The sequence below is a fragment of the Azolla caroliniana genome, unplaced genomic scaffold (assembly GCF_043228905.1).
Source record: "Azolla caroliniana isolate FFs.n. ecotype wild unplaced genomic scaffold, voAzoCaro1.0.p SCAF_5, whole genome shotgun sequence".
NCBI classification, from domain to species: domain Eukaryota; kingdom Viridiplantae; phylum Streptophyta; class Polypodiopsida; order Salviniales; family Salviniaceae; genus Azolla; species Azolla caroliniana.
This window is the reverse complement of record NW_028230440.1, coordinates 14,836,571-14,857,132: the sequence shown is the minus strand read 5'-3', so window position 1 is coordinate 14,857,132 and position 20,562 is coordinate 14,836,571. Positions and strand designations below refer to the sequence as shown.

At 43.6% G+C, this 20,562-nt stretch overlaps 1 pseudogene; it reads right to left on the bottom strand.

The window, feature by feature from the left end:
• Positions 1 to 493: 493 nt before the first annotated feature.
• LOC147864202 (uncharacterized) lies at positions 494 to 2,092 on the bottom strand (annotated as a pseudogene).
• Between the last annotated feature and the right edge of the window lie 18,470 nt (positions 2,093 to 20,562).

Genomic DNA, 20,562 nt, shown 5'->3' with positions numbered 1-20,562 from the left:
CCGACAGTGCATTGTTGAGCACTGAGGCCGCAAAATGCGAAGCCATATGGCTCAAGAGGCTCCTAAAGGATCTGCAGGTGGAGGTATCCAATCCAACCCTGATCTATTGCGATAACCTCACCAGCATCCAGTTGCCTAAGAACCCCGACCTTCATGCCCGGACTAAGCACATCGAGGTGCACTCAGGGCCTGAATTTGACAGGTTGGTCTTTAAGTTTTTTGACGGGGCACTTTTTAAAGATGTATGTCATATGACACGAGAGTGCCAAAACTAACATGTCATTTGACATACAAGTTTTAATAATGAAAAGCATATGATGCTTGAATTATAGAAAGTATACAAAGATACACAAATAAACATAACTACCTCACAAAGATAATGAGATCATACAAATTGAATATTTAAATCATCATATATTTCTCAAAACCCAAAAAACACAAAAAATGTTTATCATACCATGACTCCTCATATTAAGCATTGTAAAATATGTGTCTACTTCAATGATAATATCCTTCTCTCTTTTTCTTCATACCAAAGGTTAAATATATCCCTCCAACAAATGTTTGATGTATCTTGAGCATTCAAGGATGTAAACATCAAAGCATCTAAAGTTTCCAAAGACAAACCGTTTCTAATATAATTTTTTATGATATTTTGACGTGAAAAACCTCGTTCACATGTTGCTGTACTAATAGGAATAGTCATACATAGTTGCCACAATTGCATAATACCTAGAAATAATTGCCACGAAGATTGTGCTTTGCAACAAATATCCCATGCATCATGCATTCCTCTTCCTTTAGCAATTCTAACAAGCATACCAACAAAATCTTCTCGTTCATTGAAGCATCTTTTCATGTCAACAATTTGCCTATCAATATTAAACTTCCCAATAAGTTTGTGCAACCATTCCGTTGTCTTTTTCTCTCTTTCATTTTCCTCAATAAGACATGAAGACGGATTAAACAACTTTACAACATTGAAAAATGTAACATCCGGGAAATGATTGTTTAAGGCATCAATAACATGTTGGACAAAGTCCTTTCCAATGCTAATGCATTCATCCAAACTACAATTTTCCACATTACCATGAAACATATTCAAGTTGAAATCACTATCTTCATTCTCACTATCAAGACCGCTTACTAGTCTTCTTGATCGTTTTGTTACCTCCTTTGGGTTTGGAATTGGTATAAACTTCAATGGATGTGAATGAGTAACATTATCACATCCAATATATGTGAGTATGCCATCTTTCACATTATCTAGAAAGTTTGCAAGAAACATAGACCCGGTGCCAAATGTTTCACAAGATAAATATTGTCTTCGAAGTTTCTCATGGATGATATCCAAGTGAACACCAAGCATAGTTACATCCATTAATTCCCTTTGGAACTACTCATTTAATTTATTTAATTCCACAAGAATATCTGCCAATAGGTGTAACATAAATTGCACTTGGAATATAGTAGCATACTCGTACCATTTTTTCTCATGTTTTTCCCATTGTTCTAAAATTGCAGGCATAAGTGTAACTAGTCTCTCCATTACTTGGCCTCGAGATAACCATCTTATGGAGTGAATTTTAAGCACCTTCAAATCACCCTTACCATGTCGTTTCATTATTTCTTTTAGCTCCTTGTGTCTATTAGTTGACTTTCCCAACCAAGAGTATACTTTATTTGCAAATGCATCAAGGAAGCTAAACACATGTGCATGAGACATTATATATGCATCTTTTATGGCAAGTGATTCAAGATGTGCAATGCAATGCACTCCCAAAATATTAGGCATCATGGATTGAAACTTAGAAATTGCTCCATTGTTCTTACCTACCATAGATGATGCCCCATCACTTGCAAAAGCCACTAGTTTTTTAAAATCTAAATTGCTCTCCAAAATGAATTCAGTGATAGTATTATAGATACCTTTAGCTTTCCCATTTTCCACCGGAAGAAGACGCACAAATTTACATTGTGGCTCCCCTTTGCCACCTTCGCTTAAGTACAAGACATAGATAATGAGGTGTTTTTCCAATGTCCGATCGGTGCTTTCATCAATCAAGATGGAGAAAAATGGACTTCCATGAATTTCTTCATACAAGAGTTTTCTTCTGTGGTTCTTAATAGCCATTAAGAATTCTCTTGCAAATTTAGCATTAGCATAAGTACCATATTCATTTGAGGCAAGGGCATTTGGAGTACCAAGTTCTCTTTGTAACTGACATTGTTTTACATATTTCTCTAATGGAATATCATTACGAGCATAAAAATGAACCAACTTCATGCATAAGATTATTCTCTCATTTTCTAAATGCATGATTTCTGAAATTTTGTCATTCATTGGGCCTTTCACATTTGCATTTTCCTTTTTTATCTTTATATGATACATAACACTTGCTATTACATGGTCGGATGACTTAGAATGCTCATTCAATGATGACAATTGCATGCTAAGCGATCCACCATCTGTAAAACATTATTCCTTCTTGCATCTTCACACCACATGCATTTTATTTTTTCATCACCTAATAAGGACTTTGTCAAATATGCCCATGGGTGGAGCAAAGTCCACTAGTTTCTCCATTTTCTTTTTGTTTTATTAGAAGAAGATGTTGACACATTTACATTTGTGACAACCTCTTCATCATTATTTGGAGTATCATTAAGATGTGCTTTCTTGCAAAACACACTCTTAATAGAAGGTTGGTGTGATCTATGTTTTTTGGGGCAAGACATACTCTTGAAACTGAGAGAATTCACAAACCAAGAAAAAAAACAAAGATGAGATGGGCAATAAAGGATAGTTACCACTCTAGATCTTCCAATCTATAAAAAAAAAACGAAGAAAGATGAAGGCTCACATTAGCTTACATGCACATGCAAATCCGAAGTTACGGTAAGAGTTCTTAGGATGGGTGTGGGGAGTTGTTGCACTATTTTGTGCCTTCGAAGTTCCATGGTATAGAAATCTACATAGAAACACTTTTGGTCCTCGAATTGCAAGACTATGAAGAAATGTCTAATCTGAAAGTCAGTAGCCTGTAGAGTATCATGAAGAGGAGGCAATTGAAGTGGTTCATAGTTTCAAACACCTCAGTGTTGCCATACATAGTCAACACACTTAGAATACATGATAAATGAAACCACATAGATTCATATTATGAATTTGAGAGCTTGTGGCACTTGAGCACAACCCAAAGATGGGAGATTACAACAATGTCATTCGTATGCATGCATCACACAAATTCTGCTTTACAAAAAAGGTATGGGAGGAAGCATTTCAGCAAGCTCGTGGAATGAAACAATGAAAGTATAAAAGAGATTTCACTGCCTTCATTTAGGGGGTTAAGAGCACAACCCCAATACATCTAGAAACGGGAAGAAAGCCAATCAAGTGGTGTGAACTTCAAAGGGGTTATTCCAAGGATGACAGCATGAGATTGTATCCTCAATGCAGAACGTGAAACCATGTTTTACTCTACGAGAGGTCATATGAAATGGAGATAAGCCAGTCATAGATCTAAATTAAAGTGCTATTCCAGCTGCATTTATACTCGATATTAAAAGAATTATGGGGGGGGGGGGGGGGCTGGCCAATGCCCAAGCACAAAATACGTCCAAACATGAGATTAGTTTCTTGTAATAATTTGTGATCTCTCACCGTTTGTTAAGACAAGAATAGGGGAGGGCAGGAGGAGAGACAGATAGATTGATTTGTCATATTATTGCCGCCCATGATGACCCCCATGACTATGGCCACCCCTCAAATACGTGGGGATCGAACCCGAGTCAAATAAGCGAGGAATGCATTCGAGCGAGAAAATAGAGAGAAATAGAATAAAAAAGAGACAAATACATACCTCAGAGTGGTGGCAAATAGCAGATGTGCAATCATCGAGAAGTGACAGGGAGCAACGAGTAGTGAGCGTGCTGGGAGCAATGGGCAACGACCAAGGAACAGGGAGTAGGAAGCGAGAAGAAGGAGCAGGGAGTAGGAAGCGAGGAGTAGGAAGAAGGAAAGCAAGAAAAGAGAAAATAGGGGGAAAAGAGAAAAGAGTGGGAAAAGAGAAAGAGGGGGGATTCGGGAATTTAGAAATGAAACATTGAAAGCATAGTTATTAGTCATGACTCACGACTCACGGCTCACATTATACATATTAATACATATACAGTTATACTATTATAAAATGTGCATACTACAATGTACATTATAATAGTATATGTCTTTGTAGTATCATGTATGTACATTTTATAGTATGTACATATACTACAATCTACAATATACATAGTACATATTACAATATTAAATATACTATATATAAGATGTATTATGACATTATACATCTTATATATAGTATAGTATGTACATATACTACAATCTACAATATACATAGTACATATTACAATATTAAATATACTATATATAAGATGTATTATGACATTATACAATGTCATATATATATATATATATATGACATGGAAAATAAATTTTTAGCATGTCATTTGACTTGTATAAATTTTGGGCGACTTTCACATGAAAAATGAAAATGTAAGTTTATATGTCACTTGACGGACATTTTTATTGGGTGTGTGTTTTTGACGGGCATGACACTCGTCAAATTCCTACCTTGGGTGCACTATCATTTTGTCCACGAGCGTGTTCTCTCTGGTGAAGTGGAACTGGTGTATGTTTTGACGGATCGGGAGGTGACTGATATTTTCACCAAACCCCTCGGCTTAGACAAGTTGTGGCAATTTTCCGGTGCACTAGGTGTGTAGTACCTCGATATGCAGAACTTGAGGGGGAGGAATGAGGATGACGACTGAAAAGGCGAGTCAGAAACCGATTTCGATTTCGGTCTGACTGAAGAAGTCAGACTGCATGGGACAATTGAGAAAGCAGAGATTGGATGCAAGAGGAGCCACCGGAGCGGAGAGCCCAAGCCGAAGCCAACTGAAAAATGGGGAGGCAAAGCCGGGAAGGCCAAGACCAAGTGTTAAGAATTAGGTAAGAAATTAAGCAAGGGTTAATTAGTACCTAATTATGTGATTAAGTTACGCGGAAGATTAAGTGATATTTGTGTGTATGTGTGTGAGAGGAAGAGAGAGAGAGGAAGAGAGATACACTTATGAACAACACAAGATGGGGGATGAGTAACTATATTAAATTAGCATTATCATCATCAAATACAAAAATACCCACAATGAGGTATATATACATCTCATGTGCAAAGGTGCACATGTGTGAGTAGAATATAGGTACTAAGGTGTAAGTCCTATATTAAATGTACTTGGGAGTGGAGGATCTAGAATATCCCACTTAAGTACAAGGTCCTATTAAAGGTGTTATAGTCAACACTTCTAACTAGATTCTATCTAGGTAACTACGAAGTTACATGGTTGACTAACTAACTAAACTAAGTTGAGCTTGATCTCTCAACACCAAGACATGGGCAGATGTGGTCAAGGACCTAGAAGAGGATGAATTGGAGACAACCAATTCGGACAAGAGCTGGAACGAATCAGGGTCACCTGATTCGGAAGGGGTGTTTGATTCGAAGGAACCGGATCAACTGAAGGCTAGACAGACAAGAGGTAGCTGAAGTCAACACTGACATAGAGGAACTGATGGGTCGAGAAGCGCTCGACATTTGGTTATGTTTTCGACGTTGTCCAGTTTTCGATGTTGGCTTCTGTGCGGCTTCCGTCCGACCTTCGGCTTTGTTCGCCGTGGCCATCTCGGTTCCTCCCCCTCAAGCAGGTGATGAAGGCTTGTAGTGTGTGGATGGAGGCCGACTACTTCCACCCATCGTGGGTTACGAGCCGCTTCGGTTGAGCTCTTGGGCTCTTGTTCGGCCACTACCTTCATCGCGAAGGCATAGTGATGGGCCATGTACTTGTTGTAGCCAAGCCGAGTGACAGGGTTCATAGCTTTAGATGAGTGTCGAAGTTTTTCGCTCGCCGATGTGAGCGCCTTCTTTGCTCTGGGTGTTCGCATGATTGGTACACCGAACTCATTGTCTAGTGAGGGAGCTGATCCATTCAAATCATTGTCGTTGGGGTGGTCGACTTTGCCTTTGCCTTTGCCTTTGTACTTAACCTTTGTATTTGGTCATTTTACCTTTGCCTTTGTCCAAGTCTGTACTTGGCCGTGACGTGCTTGGGTCGCGTGGGGGCTCTTGTGGCCCACTAGGCCTTGCCGTAATCGGATTTTCTTTGAACATGCGTTCGAAGTGATCTCCATCTTCTACCTCTTGTTCAGTGGATTCCGGGTCGAGCGAAGTTGGAGTCAAAGTTGTCTTTGATGCGTACCAGGATGCAGACTCATCGAAGACTATGTCTCGACTTACTCGAACCACTCGGGTAGAAGGGTTGTAGCATTTGTATGCCTTCTTCTCAGACGAGTATCCTATGAGGATACATTCCTCCGACTTCGCGTTGGGCTTTTGTCGGCCTTTGTTCAGGATGAGTACATTCGCAATGCTTCCGAACACCTTGAGGTGGGACAAGATTGGTTTCCTTCCGACGAGGAGCTTGTATGGAGTTAGCTCATGGAATCCATTAGTGGTGCACCGGTTTATGAGATAGACGGCCGTGGATGCCGCGTCGGCCCAATAGAAGTTCAACATGTGCTTCTCATGCATCATGGCGCGTGCTACCTCGAGTATTTGCCGATTTTTCCTTTCGGCGACTCCATTTTGTTGGGGTGTGTGTCGGCGCAAGAATTCTCTCCGAATGCCTTCACTTTGGAGGTAGGAGGGGAATTCATTGGAGAAGTACTCCTTGCCTCCATCCGATCGTAGGCATCGAATGTGCCGACCGGTTTCTTTGTCAACTTGCCCCTTGAGCTTTTGGAAGTGGGAGATCCATGCGTAGCGTGAGTAGTCGTCGATGAAGTTTACGTAGTATCGGCATCCACCGATCGTCGGTGTTTGAGTCGGTCCCCATACATCCGAGTGTACGACGTCGAGGAGGCCTTTGCTTGTGGAGCTCTCCTTCGGGAATGGGAGTCCATGTTGTTTTCCGAGTTGACACGCTTCGCATACTTGGTCGACTCGTTTCGACTCGAATGTCGGAAGTCCGATGGCGATTTACTTTGTTTGCATAGCTCGAAGCCGTTGGAGGTTTATGTGGCCAATTCTCTTGTGCCACAACTCGATTCTTGTCTCGGTTTTGAGACCTTTGGAGTACATTGCCATTTTCACCTTGTTCGAATCGAGGATTAACATTTGACCATCTCTCTGCCCCTTAGCTATGAGTCAACCATCTTTCTCGATGAAGCATCCTTCTTTGTTGAAGCGAACTTCCATTCCTTGCTCTACAATTTGGCTTACTGAGACCAAATTCTTCGTTATTGTGGGCACATGCAAGAAATTCTTGATGCAATTGTTCTTGCCATCGTTGCCGATGTGTTGAATGGGATGCATGGTGTCGTCTCCCGTCTCTATGTAGCCGGGTTGATCCGGTGTATGCAAGTCATTGAACCACTCTTTGTGGGATGTCATGTGATGTGAGGCGCCAGAATCGACGAACCACACGTCTTCCGAATTGGAGGTGCTTGCGGATTTGGAGGTGGTCATAGAGTTCACTCTATGCCTCATTACGAACATTCCGCCACGGTCTCTGTAGTCGGAATTCGTGGTGTAATTTGTAAACATTTCACTACGATCATCGTAGTCGGAGTTCGATGCGTAGTTTGTGAGTTGTCGACTTGTTGAAGCCGACTCACTTCTCTTTTTTCGACACTCCGCCTCGTAGTGGCCGATTTTTCCACAATAATTCCAAGTTGCGGGCCTTGTTTGCCGACGATGTTTGGCGTGGAAGATCCCCCGTCTTCCGAAGGTTCCTCGATGGCTTCTGTGAAGGTTTGAGTTCCCTTCGTGTGATGGGCTGAATTGGCCTCTTCTACCGCCGTGACCTCCTCCGCCATGACCTCGTCCTCGGCCACCGTCCGAGCATGAGAAGAACATTTGTCCTTCCGACGTCTTGGTCTTGGTTCGGACGTGGTTCTCTTCGACCAATAACATTGATTGGAGGTCGAAGAACGAAGGAGGGTTTTCTCTCGCCAAGATTGCCATCCGTAATGGATCGAATCGTTGTGCGAGGCCACCCAAGCATACTTGAACCATCTCGTCTTCATCGACATTTATGTTGATGGAGCCAAGCAAGTCGCAAATTCTCTTGATCTTGGAGGTGTAGTCCAACACAGACATATCTTCTTGCCAGATGTTGTTCAACTCTTGTCGGAGTTGAAGCTTTCAGGCGGTCATGTTGGCAGTGGAAATTTTCTTTAAATTCGCCCACACTTCTTTAGGAGTCTTGGTGTCTCGTATGTGGCTAAGCATGTGGTTGTGGACACATGTTGCCAAGCCATACATGACTCGACTCACCGCTTGCTCCCATGTTGCGTAGTCGGCGTTCTTTGAGTCGGGTAAATTTTCTTATGTGCCGTTGATGTAGCTCCAAATACCCTTGGCCGACGAGGTATTGGGTCATCTTGTACTCCCAAGATGAATAATTGCTCCGGTCTAGCTTTTCACTAGGGAGTGAGCTACCCATTTGTGTGTTCATGTGGATTGTAGTGTCTTCTCTTCTTTTGCTTTTCTTCCTTCGATCACGTACACGTGCTACATAGCGGCACTACGGTAGTTGATAGCTAGATTTTGTCGTCGGTGTCTCGAACACACAATCACATAGTCAGGTGGGCTTAGTGGATTTTCTAAACCACACGCTCTGATACCATGTTAAGAATTAGGTAAGTAATTAAGCAAGGGTTAATTAGTACCTAATTATGTGATTAAGTTAAGCGGAAGATTAAGTGATATGTGTGTGTATGTGTGTGAGAGGAAGAGAGAGAGGAAGAGAGAGAGGAAGAGAGAGAGGAAGAGAGATACACTTATGAACAACACAAGATGGGGGATGAGTAACTATATTAAATTAGCATTATCATCATCAAATACAAAAATACCCACAATGAGGTATATATACATCTCATGTGCAAAGGTGCACATGTGTGAGTAGAATATAGGTACTAAGGTGTAAGTCCTATATTAAATGTACTTGGGAGTGGAGGATCTAGAATATCCCACTTAAGTACAAGGTCCTATTAAAGGTGTTATAGTCAACACTTCTAACTAGATTCTATCTAGGTAACTACGAAGTTACATGGTTGACTAACTAACTAAACTAAGTTGAGCTTGATCTCTCAACACCAAGACATGGGCAGATGTGGTCAAGGACCTAGAAGAGGATGAATTGGAGACAACCAATTCGGACAAGAGCTGGAACAAATTAGGGTCACCTGATTCGGAAGGGGTGTTTGATTCGAAGGAACCGGATCAACTGAAGGCTAGACAGACAAGAGGTAGCTGAAGTCAACACTGACATAGAGGAACCGATGGGTCGAGAAGCGCCGAAGTTGCAACAACAAAGGAGCTGAGATGGGCCTTAAGAGCAGACAAGCCGACCGAGAAGGTCGAGATGTGCGTAATCGGACGCGTTGCGGGAAGGAGAACCGTACCGGACGAGGAGCGCGAGCAAGGCGGGAGGACGCTAAGGGGAGTCGGAGGAGAGGACCACCTACCACATACATAGACACTACGATCGGACCTCAAGTTGAGCTTGAGGGGGAGTGTTGAGTGGGCAAACTCAACCAAATCTGGATCAGCTGAGTAAGCTAGGGCCGGATCGGTATCTGGAACGAAGAACCTGATCGGTGTCTGGATCGGTATCCCAAACCAGGAGCCGAATTAGAGAGACAAATTGGATTGTAACCTGTAGGCCGTTAGAGGCCTACGAATCTAGCCTAGTATGTAGGCATATTTTTGGGAGTCAGTGTCTGTCCTTTCATGGACTTGTATAAAAGTGCTCATTGAGCATGTTGTATGTATAGAGTGTTATTATTTTGAAGTGATTTTATTGTTTTGCTCTCTCTGTTTCTCTCGTGTAAGACTTCCATTAAACCTGTGTCTTTATTCTCTCTCTCTCTTTTTTTTTTAAGGAAGATACACCTTAGTATATTACTTGAAAAGTGTACATAAGAAAAACAGAAGGAGACATTTCATCTCACTTCTTTTTGTAAGATACAAAAGCTAGTACATCTGATGATACAGATGATGTCATATATGAACAAGTAGAACAATACTTACTATCCACTATCCAACATAAATGAAGGTATGGCATAATTCCACTTTGGAACAGAAGTTGTCTCTGAAAATAATTGGAGTCCTTGCCATCGGTTCTTAAAGGCCACTTGCCGTTGCCACAAAACATCATCCGAACCCTGCAGATCATCATATTGGCCATGAAGTGTGTGAACAAAACAACATCCAGAATTCAATAAGCATAGTGTTGAGCTGTATATGGGCATTGTTAAAAACAAAATCACATCTCGCTTTCCATATTATCCAAAGAGCTAATGACGTAATTGTACGCCAAATGACCAGATTTTTAATTCTGAACCGTGAAATAGAAGAAGGAAACAAGGTGAGAGAGAGGTGTCCATAAGAAAAATGAAAAACATGAGAAGCATGCATACTTTCATACCTCATAACCTCTCCATGAAGGACACCCCACAATACTGCACCCTAAGAGAATATTGATCGAGATTAGTGTCGTCTCAACAATAAAAACAACTTACTCCAAAATTTCTTGATCTTGGGACATAACCAAAACACATGCAAAATCGATTCAGTAGGTGCACCACAATGCAATCCACAAGCATATTGTTGATCATGTCTCAACCAATCACCAACAGGAAGAGCATAATGAATCAACAGCCATCGAAAGCAAATGACTTTTTTCGGTAATTGCATGCTCCACAACCATTTCCAAAATTTTGCAAGTTGTAATTCCTGCACATTATTCTCAGACCAGTGCTTCATGGCAGCAAGACATTTATACTTTGATTGCAACAATTAAATTCTACCTAGCTTAACTGAATATTGGAAAAACTCCAAATGTTTACCATTTCCACCATAACTCAACTTTTTCCATTGATAATCAGCCGGATCCCAATGTAAATTTTGAAGAGGGTTTTTTTGAAAAACCCACAATGAGCAATACAACAAGCATTCTTGAAAGGGTGAATCCAAAGACCATTTTTTCCCCGATCTTGCGACTACTTGAATGGCCAAAGTGTTTGCAGACATCCACACATCTGATGAAGAGTATACATGCCACAACCTACCCTCATCATCAACATTAGAATACATAGCATCACCTGTAGCATTAGTTACTTTACCTCCTAAAATAACTTTTAAAGGAGACAAATAACCAAACCATATTTGATTACTTAAGGGAGACCAGAAAGCCATAAATTGTCCCAATGCCACTTGCATATCATTACTCATAACAATGCCTCCTCGAACTGAATGCATTGATAAAGATTGTAACGGACGATTCATTATAACATAACATCCCCATGAAAGAACATTACATGCAATTGATGCATCCAAAGCAGCCCAATTTAGCTTGGGGCGGCTACCAAGCAAAAAACCTCTCGCATCAGAGAAGAGAAAATTCCAAGTCAAAGGCTGTCTCGACAAATCATCCATTGTCAAAGGCATTTTTTGGACCAAAAATTTCTTGACAGTAGCCCAACTTGTGAGAATTCCATTAAAAAATCTATCTTCTGGTAAGGATGTTTTAAAGAAATGAAAATTCTAAATAAATGCCCACCTTAACGAGGGTTGCCAAACTCCGCCTATTGTCGGACAGATAGTAGACTGACTCCAAATACCTTGCATTGGCAACATAGCTCTACACACAAATTTAGAGAGTAAGGCCTTACATTGCATTTCTGGATCCACCAACCCCAACCCACCATTTTGTCTTGGAGCAATCAATATTGCCCAAGCTACTTTAGGCCTTTTATTCTGACCTATTTTTCCTCCCCAAATGTAATTGCGAATAAGACGGTTGGACCTGTGTAACCGGTTTTGTCAAAGCTTCCACAATCATAATCTCTCACATTTTTTTCTATAGTCATTATCGTTGTTGTGATCCCAGGCTAGTAGCTTGGCCTCTTCTACTATTAGAACCACATATATTTTACATTCAACGTACTTGAAAAAGAATGTTTAGGGTATAGGGTTTGGGCCGAGGAATGGCTAGCTCGCTCCCGGCGGAGAAGCTCGACAGATCTATGCATCTTGGTCATACAAGATGCACCAGTACCTGCTCGGGCATGGTTACTAGAGTTATGTCGACGGAGCTAATGATACAACACCTAATGTGGCACACAAGAAACTTCCTGACCTGGGAACAAGCGACAAGCAAGGTTATGTATTGCTTTGTGTCTAGTGTCGGCGATCAGCTGGTCAACCATATCCGGGATGCCAAGATGCCAAAGGAAGCGTTGAGAAACTTGAAAAAGGGCTTTGCCGCAAGCACCACGGCCTGGAAGCTGCAACTCCGACAAGAGTTGAGCAATGTTTGAAATAAGGACATGTCAGTGGCTAACTACATGGCCCGGATTACAAACATCTATGAATCGCTTGCCTCCATCAACGTGACCGTCGAGGAAGATGAGATGGTGTAGGTCTTTCTTGGGGGCCTGGCATCAAAGTTTGGAGCATTCGGGACTGCGGTATGTACAAGGGAGAATACGCTCTCGTTTTTCGACTTATAGTCGATGCTCCTTGTAGAGGAGAACCATGCGGGTGTGCTACACACACCGACAACAAGATCCTATACACGGAGGCAGATCAGCCCCGTGGTCGTGGCGGACGAGGTGGATCGGCATGCGGTCAAAGTTGGTGACAAGAGCTGAACCGAAGGCACAAGATGGTGCCAACAACAGTTTTGGACCCTCCGGAAGCAAGGGGAGTCAAAGCGGCTCCAGAAACCGGCAAGAGAAGACCGCAACGGAATGTTGATTGGTATTATGGCCGGAAGGACCATAGGGAGAGTGAGTGTTGGAAAAAGCATGCCGATTCGGACAAGTCCGGATACGGCAAGGGCGGACGGGGAAGCCAACAAAGCTTGCACTACGCGGAAAGACCGGAAGGATCCGATTTCGGAAATGAATCGGGCCCAACCTTTGTGATGAAACACAAGGCTAACTCGATGAAGACAAACACCTTGAAACCAAACGAGGTTTGATTCCGGAGCGTCAAACCATATGACAAGCCACGTGGAGTGGTTTTTTGATTTAGAGAAACTAGAACAACCGGGGGTGGTCAAGACTGGAGATGACACCCCGAATAACATCGAGTACATCGGTGAGGTTCCCCTCAACCATGTCGGGCAAAAGGGAAAGCTGATGAACGTCCTACATGTTAGAATCAACATGATCTCATCCATTCGGATGTATGGGGACCGACACAAAACGTGAGTATCGACGGGACTTAGTATTTCGTCTCACCGACGATTTCACCTGGCACACTTGGATCTATCTTATGGAGAAGAAAAACAAAGTCTTCTCATTCTTTTGGGATAAGAAGAACCTTGTTGAACGCTAGTACTTTTGTCCACCCGAGCCTGAGCTGATTGTTGTTGATGATCTGGTGGAATCCGGAACAAAGAGAAGCATTGCGGAATTTGAGCAGTCGGATAGTCCGACTTCTCTCCAGATGAGTGGACCAAATCTGGACTGGTCAACCGAATGTCGAGCTGGCAAATAGTGAAGACTCGGCCGTGCTCTCTCCGTGCAAGGAACCAAAGAGACGGTTCACGCACAAAGAGAAGGGGAAGAAGAAGATGCCGGATTATGACACCGGTATAGCTGAATCGGATCAAAGTGAATCCAACTGTAGGAAGAATGAAAAGGAACCTCCTAAGAAGAGATCAAAGTCGGTTGAGAAGGCTGTGACATCGGCGAATCTAGAATTGTGAAGATCTACCCGCCAGAAGAACCTTGTGAAGAGGTACGAGTATAACAAGTATTGTTATATGTTTTTAGGGTTAGGGTTACTAATTATGATAATGATTATTGGTGATGGAGATGGTGTGTGCGATGAACGTTGGGAGGATTTCAATGATAATAATGAAGATAGAAATGGTGTAATAGTGAAGATGATGAATGGTATGATGGTGAGAGAGATCATGAAGATGTTGGGAAGCATTGTGGGGAGGGGGGTGGTGCCTAGAATGGCTCCACCCCCCTCCCAAGGGGGGTTCAACGTAAGGGAGAGAGAGAGAGAAAGAAAGAGATGACAAGAGAGAGAGAGATTGAGAGAGAAAATGTTCCTTCTATTCATTCATTCCCCATCAGCGGTTAAATAGGTACAAAGAGGTAGATACACAAGGGTGCAAGCCCCCTTGGGCATTCACACCTAGTCACTACTCACACCCCTTTGTATCCACCACACTCACACTTACATTCACACTCATAATCATATAACATCACACATATATATCAACGCATTACATCTTTCACCTTACTTATCACACTTATCAATCACCCGTACATCTCATACGGTAACAAGTATATGGCACATCATTAAGCGTACATGGTGAAGGTGGCAGAGTTAGCCGGAGAGCTACGCTGAAGTGGCTAAGGACCTGAATTGGCGGAAGGCCATGGACGCAATCATGGAAAACAAGACGTGGGATTTGGTCAATGTACTGAAAGGATTGAAGCGGATCTGTTACTGGTGGGTGTACAAGGTGAAATACAACGCCGCCGGCTCCGTCAATAGGTACAAGGCCCGATTAGTGGCCAAGGGTTACGCGCAACAACACAACATCAATTATCATAAGACGTTCGCGTCGGTCTCAAAGATGACGACTGTCCGTGTTTTGCTTGGGGTGGCAACGACGAAGGGGTGTCATATACATGAAATGGATGTAAAGAACACGTTCCTGCAAGGTGATCTTCAGGAGCAGGTGTCTATGGTTCAGCCGCCCGGATTTCAGTCCGGAGTGAATACATCGGTGGTGTGCCGATTGAAGAAGTCCCTCTACAGACTTAAGCAAGCTCCGCACAGTTGGAACGCGAAGATCACGTAGAGCCTGCATCGGATGGGGTTTGTTCCTTCGAAATCAGACTCTTCACATTTCATCCGGCAAGGTCGGAACGGACCGGTGAACATATTGCTCTATGTGGATGATCTCGTCATGGCCGGTGCCGATCTGGACAAAATTGACCATGTCAAATCCCAGCTCGCGGCATCATTTCAAATGAAGGATCTCGGGGACCTTCATTACTTCCTCAGGATCGAAGTGATCCGCACCCTGGAAGGCATATAGATCAATCAACGCCACTATGTGTTGAGTATGCTCTTCAAATTTGGTATGACGGAATGCAAATCCGTCTCGACTCATCTGGACCGGAATGTGAAGCTTTGCCCAAACTCCGAAATGACATGCGACCCAAAAAGGTTCCGACAGATAGCCGGAGGCCTTATCTATATGACCATCACCCGGACGGACCTCAGTTATCCAGTCGTATTGATCTATCAATTTATAGTGTGTATCTGACTGTGGACCACCTTCAATGCACGGACCAAATCCTGAGATACGTCAACGGCACTAAGGCTAGGGGGTTGCTGTATCAGATAGGTGTATGAGAACATTTTGTCGGCTACACGGATGCCGATTGGGCCGGAAATACCAGTGACCGCAGTTCTACATCCGGATATGCATTGTCGCTTGGAAGCACGACAGTCTCTTGGAGTCAGTAAGAAGTAGCCGACAATAGCACCGTCGAGAACCGAGGATGAGTACCAAGAAGTGGCTATCACGACATGTGAAGCCATATGGCTCAAGTGGCTCCTGAAAGATGTGCGAGTGGAACTGTTTGATTCGACGACGATCTATTGCGACAACCTCAACAACATCCAGTTCGCAAAGAACCCCATCTTTCACGTCCGGACTAAGCACATCGACGTGTACTATCATTTTGTTTGAGAGTGTGTTCTCTCCGGTGAAGTGGAACTGCTGCATGTTCCGACGGATCGGCAAGTGGTTGATATCTTCACCAAACCCCTTGGCTTAGACAAGTTGTGGCATTTTTCCGATACACTGGGTGTGCAATACCTCGATATGCTGAACTTGAGGGGTAGGAATGAGAAAGGCGACCAAAAAGCTGAGTTGGAAACTGATTTTGACTTCAGCTTGACCAAAGAAGTTAGAGTGCATGGGTCGGCCGAGAAAGCCGAGACCGGACGTAGGGGGAGCCACCGGAATGGAAAACCCAAGTCGGAGACAACTGAAAAAGGGGGAGGTAAAGCCAAGAAGGGCAACAAGACCAAGACACGTACGTGGTCCGATGTTGTGCAGGGTCTGAAGACCGAAGATGAGTTGGAGACAGCCAACTCAAACAAGAGCAGGAACGAATCCAAGACAACCGATTCGTTTTAGATGTTCGTTTTGGAGGAGTCGAATCGACTGGAGGCCAAGGGCCAAGGGAGCAGACAAGAGACACAGGACGCACCACGGGAAGTAGAACCAGACCGAATGAGGAGCGCGAGAAGATGCCTGGAAGAGCTGCCAGAAGGAGTCGGATGAAAGGGCCAACGGACACACCACATTCCGACCTCAAGTTGAGCTTGAGGGGGAGTGTTGAGCGGACAAGCTCAACCGGATCCGGATCAGCTAAATAAGCCAGAGACAAATTGGTATCCGGAGCGGAGAACCGGATCGGTGTCCAGATAGATCGATATCTGGAACCTAGAGCCGGACCGGAAAATCGGATCGTACTCCGGAATAGTCAGAACCGGTACTTCAATGCTCATAAGTGAGCTTTACACTAACTCTCAAAATATATCCCTACGTGGAATATCTTCCCAATGGCCTCACGGTTTACGTACCGCTACGACTTCTCGTTGCGTACCGGTTTGCGTACCGGTTTGCGCACCGGTTTACGCATCCGATTTTCGCACCGGTCCGGCCTAATCGATTGATCCAAACCGATGCGGTTCTCAGCTTGTACAACTGATCTGGCCAACGTTGAGCTTGTATCTCAATAGAATCCCTCAACTACTTTTGGTGATCGGTGTCCCTCTTCACTTCCTCGAAGCTTTCCGGCTCCCCATCATCTAACTCCATTCGACTCAGTGGCTCCTATTCAACTTCTTCAGTCGGCTCTTCGTCTAAGTCTGAATCAGATTCTTGTTTGGCCAACTGTCTTCTTTCAACCGATTCCCCTTGTTCCTCAATCGGCTCTTGACTTTGTCAATTATCTACTCGGTTGACTGTATCTGACTTTGGTCGGATCGACTTCTGTTCGATTCGGTCAAGCATTGACTTGGTTCGAATCAGTAGCTGGGGGCCTATTTTCGGTCGATTGGGAGGCCAACCCGGTCTTCTCCATCTCCCAATCGGAAATCGTCTTTTCTTCCATGAAGATGATATCTCATGCATCACATGTCATTCAATCAAGCTTTAATATGAGAACTTACATGTAAAACTATAATGATAAGAAAAAATTTTCTAAGGAAATGTCATATCCTAGTGGTAAGTCTATAGACTGTCAATGTGGAGGTGCAAGGATCAAGCCTTCACTTGCACTCCTTTTGAATAGACATATATATATATATATATGTTTATTATTAATGTATTTTTACAAGACGTTTCTCCGTCCAGTCGTCGTTTCGCCGGCTCCGTCGGTCGTCGTCGTCGTCATCGGATGCCGGATGTTGATCTCTCTGGCTCCATCAGTCACCGGATCCATCGCCGGATGCCGGATGCCACCGGTTACCGTCAGTCCTCGATGGTGGTCACTATCGGCCCACAAGGCATAGGGCAATAGTCATTGCCAATTCCCGGATCGACTGTTGCATGCTTGTACGATGACTTTGACGATAGGTCCATGCCTTCCCTCGATCTTCCCATTCGCTTCTGGATTGTAGGCAATCGTGAAGGAGAGCTTCACGCCTAGTTGTTCGAAAAGCTCCATTTCTTCGTGTGCATCCAACTCCCCTCGATCGACGACTATCTTTCCCACACATCCGTATTGGCAGACAACCTCTTCGAGTAGAAATTTGCAAACAACCAACATCGTCTTATTTGTCAAGGCCCGTCCTTCCACTTGATTCGTCAAGTCTTCTCTTGCGAGAGCTAAGTACTTCATTTGTCCCACTCCCATTGGCATTGAGACCAGATCCACCATCCATTTGAAGTGTATGGTGAGCGGGTATGTCGGTCGTAGCTCATCACAATGACATATGGTGGAATGTACTTGGCAAGTTTCGCTAGTGGACACGAAATGGAGTACATCTTTGTACATGCTTGGCCACCAGTACTTTTCCTTCAACTTTTCGAACGTCACCCATGTTCCTCTATGACCTGCCCAAGCATTCTTGTGGCGTCACTTGCTCTTCTTTCTTCACCACCACTCGACGTGGTATTCCTGTCCTTCTTTTTGGGTGTCGCCAAAGGAATCTTCCCTTCAAGTCGTATCTATAAGCTTTCTTCCAGATTCGTAGAGCCTCCTCCTTTGTCAACGAAGCATCCGTTGTCATTGTTCTTAAGAATCTGCCGATCAATAACCACTCTCCTTCGTACTCGTCCTCGTTCAAGGCGTGGAGGGTTAGCGTGTCCTTTTCTTTTGCTGATAATCGAGCCATCTTGAAGAAGTCGAAGGTGACGTCTTCATCTTCTGAAACCATGTCACTTTCACTTTCAAATCTTGCCCTTGACAACATATCAGCCATGGCATTCTTCTTGCATGCAATGGGGCGGATCTTTGGGCTTAAAGACTTGATATAGGCGATCCACCTTAGCATAGCTAAATCTAGGGTCACACATCCCGATATCATTCTGAGGATTGGGAGACAATCTGTCTCTATTATTACTTCCGATCCGATCAAGTAATCTTTGTCCGTCTTCACTATCGACACAATACCCCAAAGTTCCCGCTTGACTTGGGCGTATCTTTGTTGCCGTTCGCTGCGAACTTTTGCTCCGAACCGGATGGCATACCGCCCATTATCTTCTCTTTCTTGGTTGATGACCCACCCAATTCCGGTTGGGCTCGTATCTACAGCCACATAAATCGGTTTTCCTTCGGTATAGTCGGCCTTTCTTAGTGCTAGAGCTTCAAGAAGTAGTTTCTTCAATCTTTGCATCGTGTTCGTGTGCTCGTCTCGCCATTCGAACTTCATTCTTTTCTTTAGCAATCCATATAATGGCTCGGCCACATGAGCATAGTGCGGAATCCATATATGGTAAAATGTGCAAGCTCCAAGGAACCTTCGAACCTCCGTTTGGTTTACGCATTTTTCTTTCATGTCCTGGATCGCGTTCACCTTTGATGGCGAAGGCTTCCGGCCGTATGCTCCACATAAGTGACCTACCACCAAGATCTCTGGTTGCCCGAATGCGGATTTCTCTCCCGAAAATGTCAAATTCGCGTCTTCGAGCCTTTGGAGCACCTTCTCGCAATCTTTCATATGATCCGCAACAAACTTTCTACACCCTTCCTTATCTTTTGATTCATTCTTCTCTTCATCCGAACATCCTTTTATTGAAATATCATCCAAGAATGGCATCGTGATGTCCGGGATGCAATCCTTCAAGACCTTGTTCATGGCATTCACCATATGAGCCACCGAGTTCGTTGCACCTTGAGGTAAGGTACACATCTTCACAAGCTCAATCGGAGCCCTCATGGTTGTAATGTCACGACTGTCAATCGCCAATTGGAATTGGTCATATCCGGAGTAGAGATCACCAATGGAGTAGATGGACCAGCCCGCAAATGCCTCGACAAATTCATCCACGCTTGGACCGATTCAAGCATTTCGAATTGTCACCTTGTTGACAGGTTGAAGATCTTGGATGAATCGCAATGATCCATTCTTCTTCGGCACTGTGAACCACCTATTAGAGTAAGGACCATACAACGGTTCTAGAATACCTATATTGACTTTCTCCTTTAGGAGCTCGATCAGCTTCGGAAGGTGCGCTCTTGGATCTGGTATCGGTTTCAAATTCCAAGGCACATGCGGCACTGTGAGATCACCATCGGCTCTATAATCTTTGGGTCAGCACATCCGATTTCTTGGGGAGAGAACGCGAAGGCTTTCCCATGCCTTTTAAGCATTTCACGAAACTTTCGCTCCTCTTTAGGGAGGAGGAAATCCTCCCTTCCAACTCATAACTTTCCCTTCATCTCTTTAGTGAAGATATGACCTATCGTCTTCGGATCTCTTAAGCTTGGATCGTTAGCAACTTCCTTCATCTTTTGCCAGCTATCTTCCGGTAGCAAAACTGCAATTGGCTTGATCTTCTTATCCACAGTTTTATATTTTGTGTTTACTTCAGCTTCCTCCATCAAGATGCCACGATAGTATTCATCGATGATAGCGTACATGTTGACGGAGTTAACCGAAATCACATGTTGGTTGTGAAGATAGCTCAAGTCCATGACGTCCTCGATTTCGCCGACGGTGTCGTTAAATGAGGCTTCTTCCATAATATGAGTAACGAACTCTTCTTCTTCTATTATATTTTCTTCTTTCAGCATCTTCTCGAATTCTTGTATCCGACGTTTGTCCTTCTTGTCGGGTAGTACTAGTTTACATGTGCCACTAGGTGTGACACATGTTGCTTCTTCTCGCAATCCACGCGCTCTTCTTTCTTGTGGGGACTTGTGATCGCTCAGACTATTTG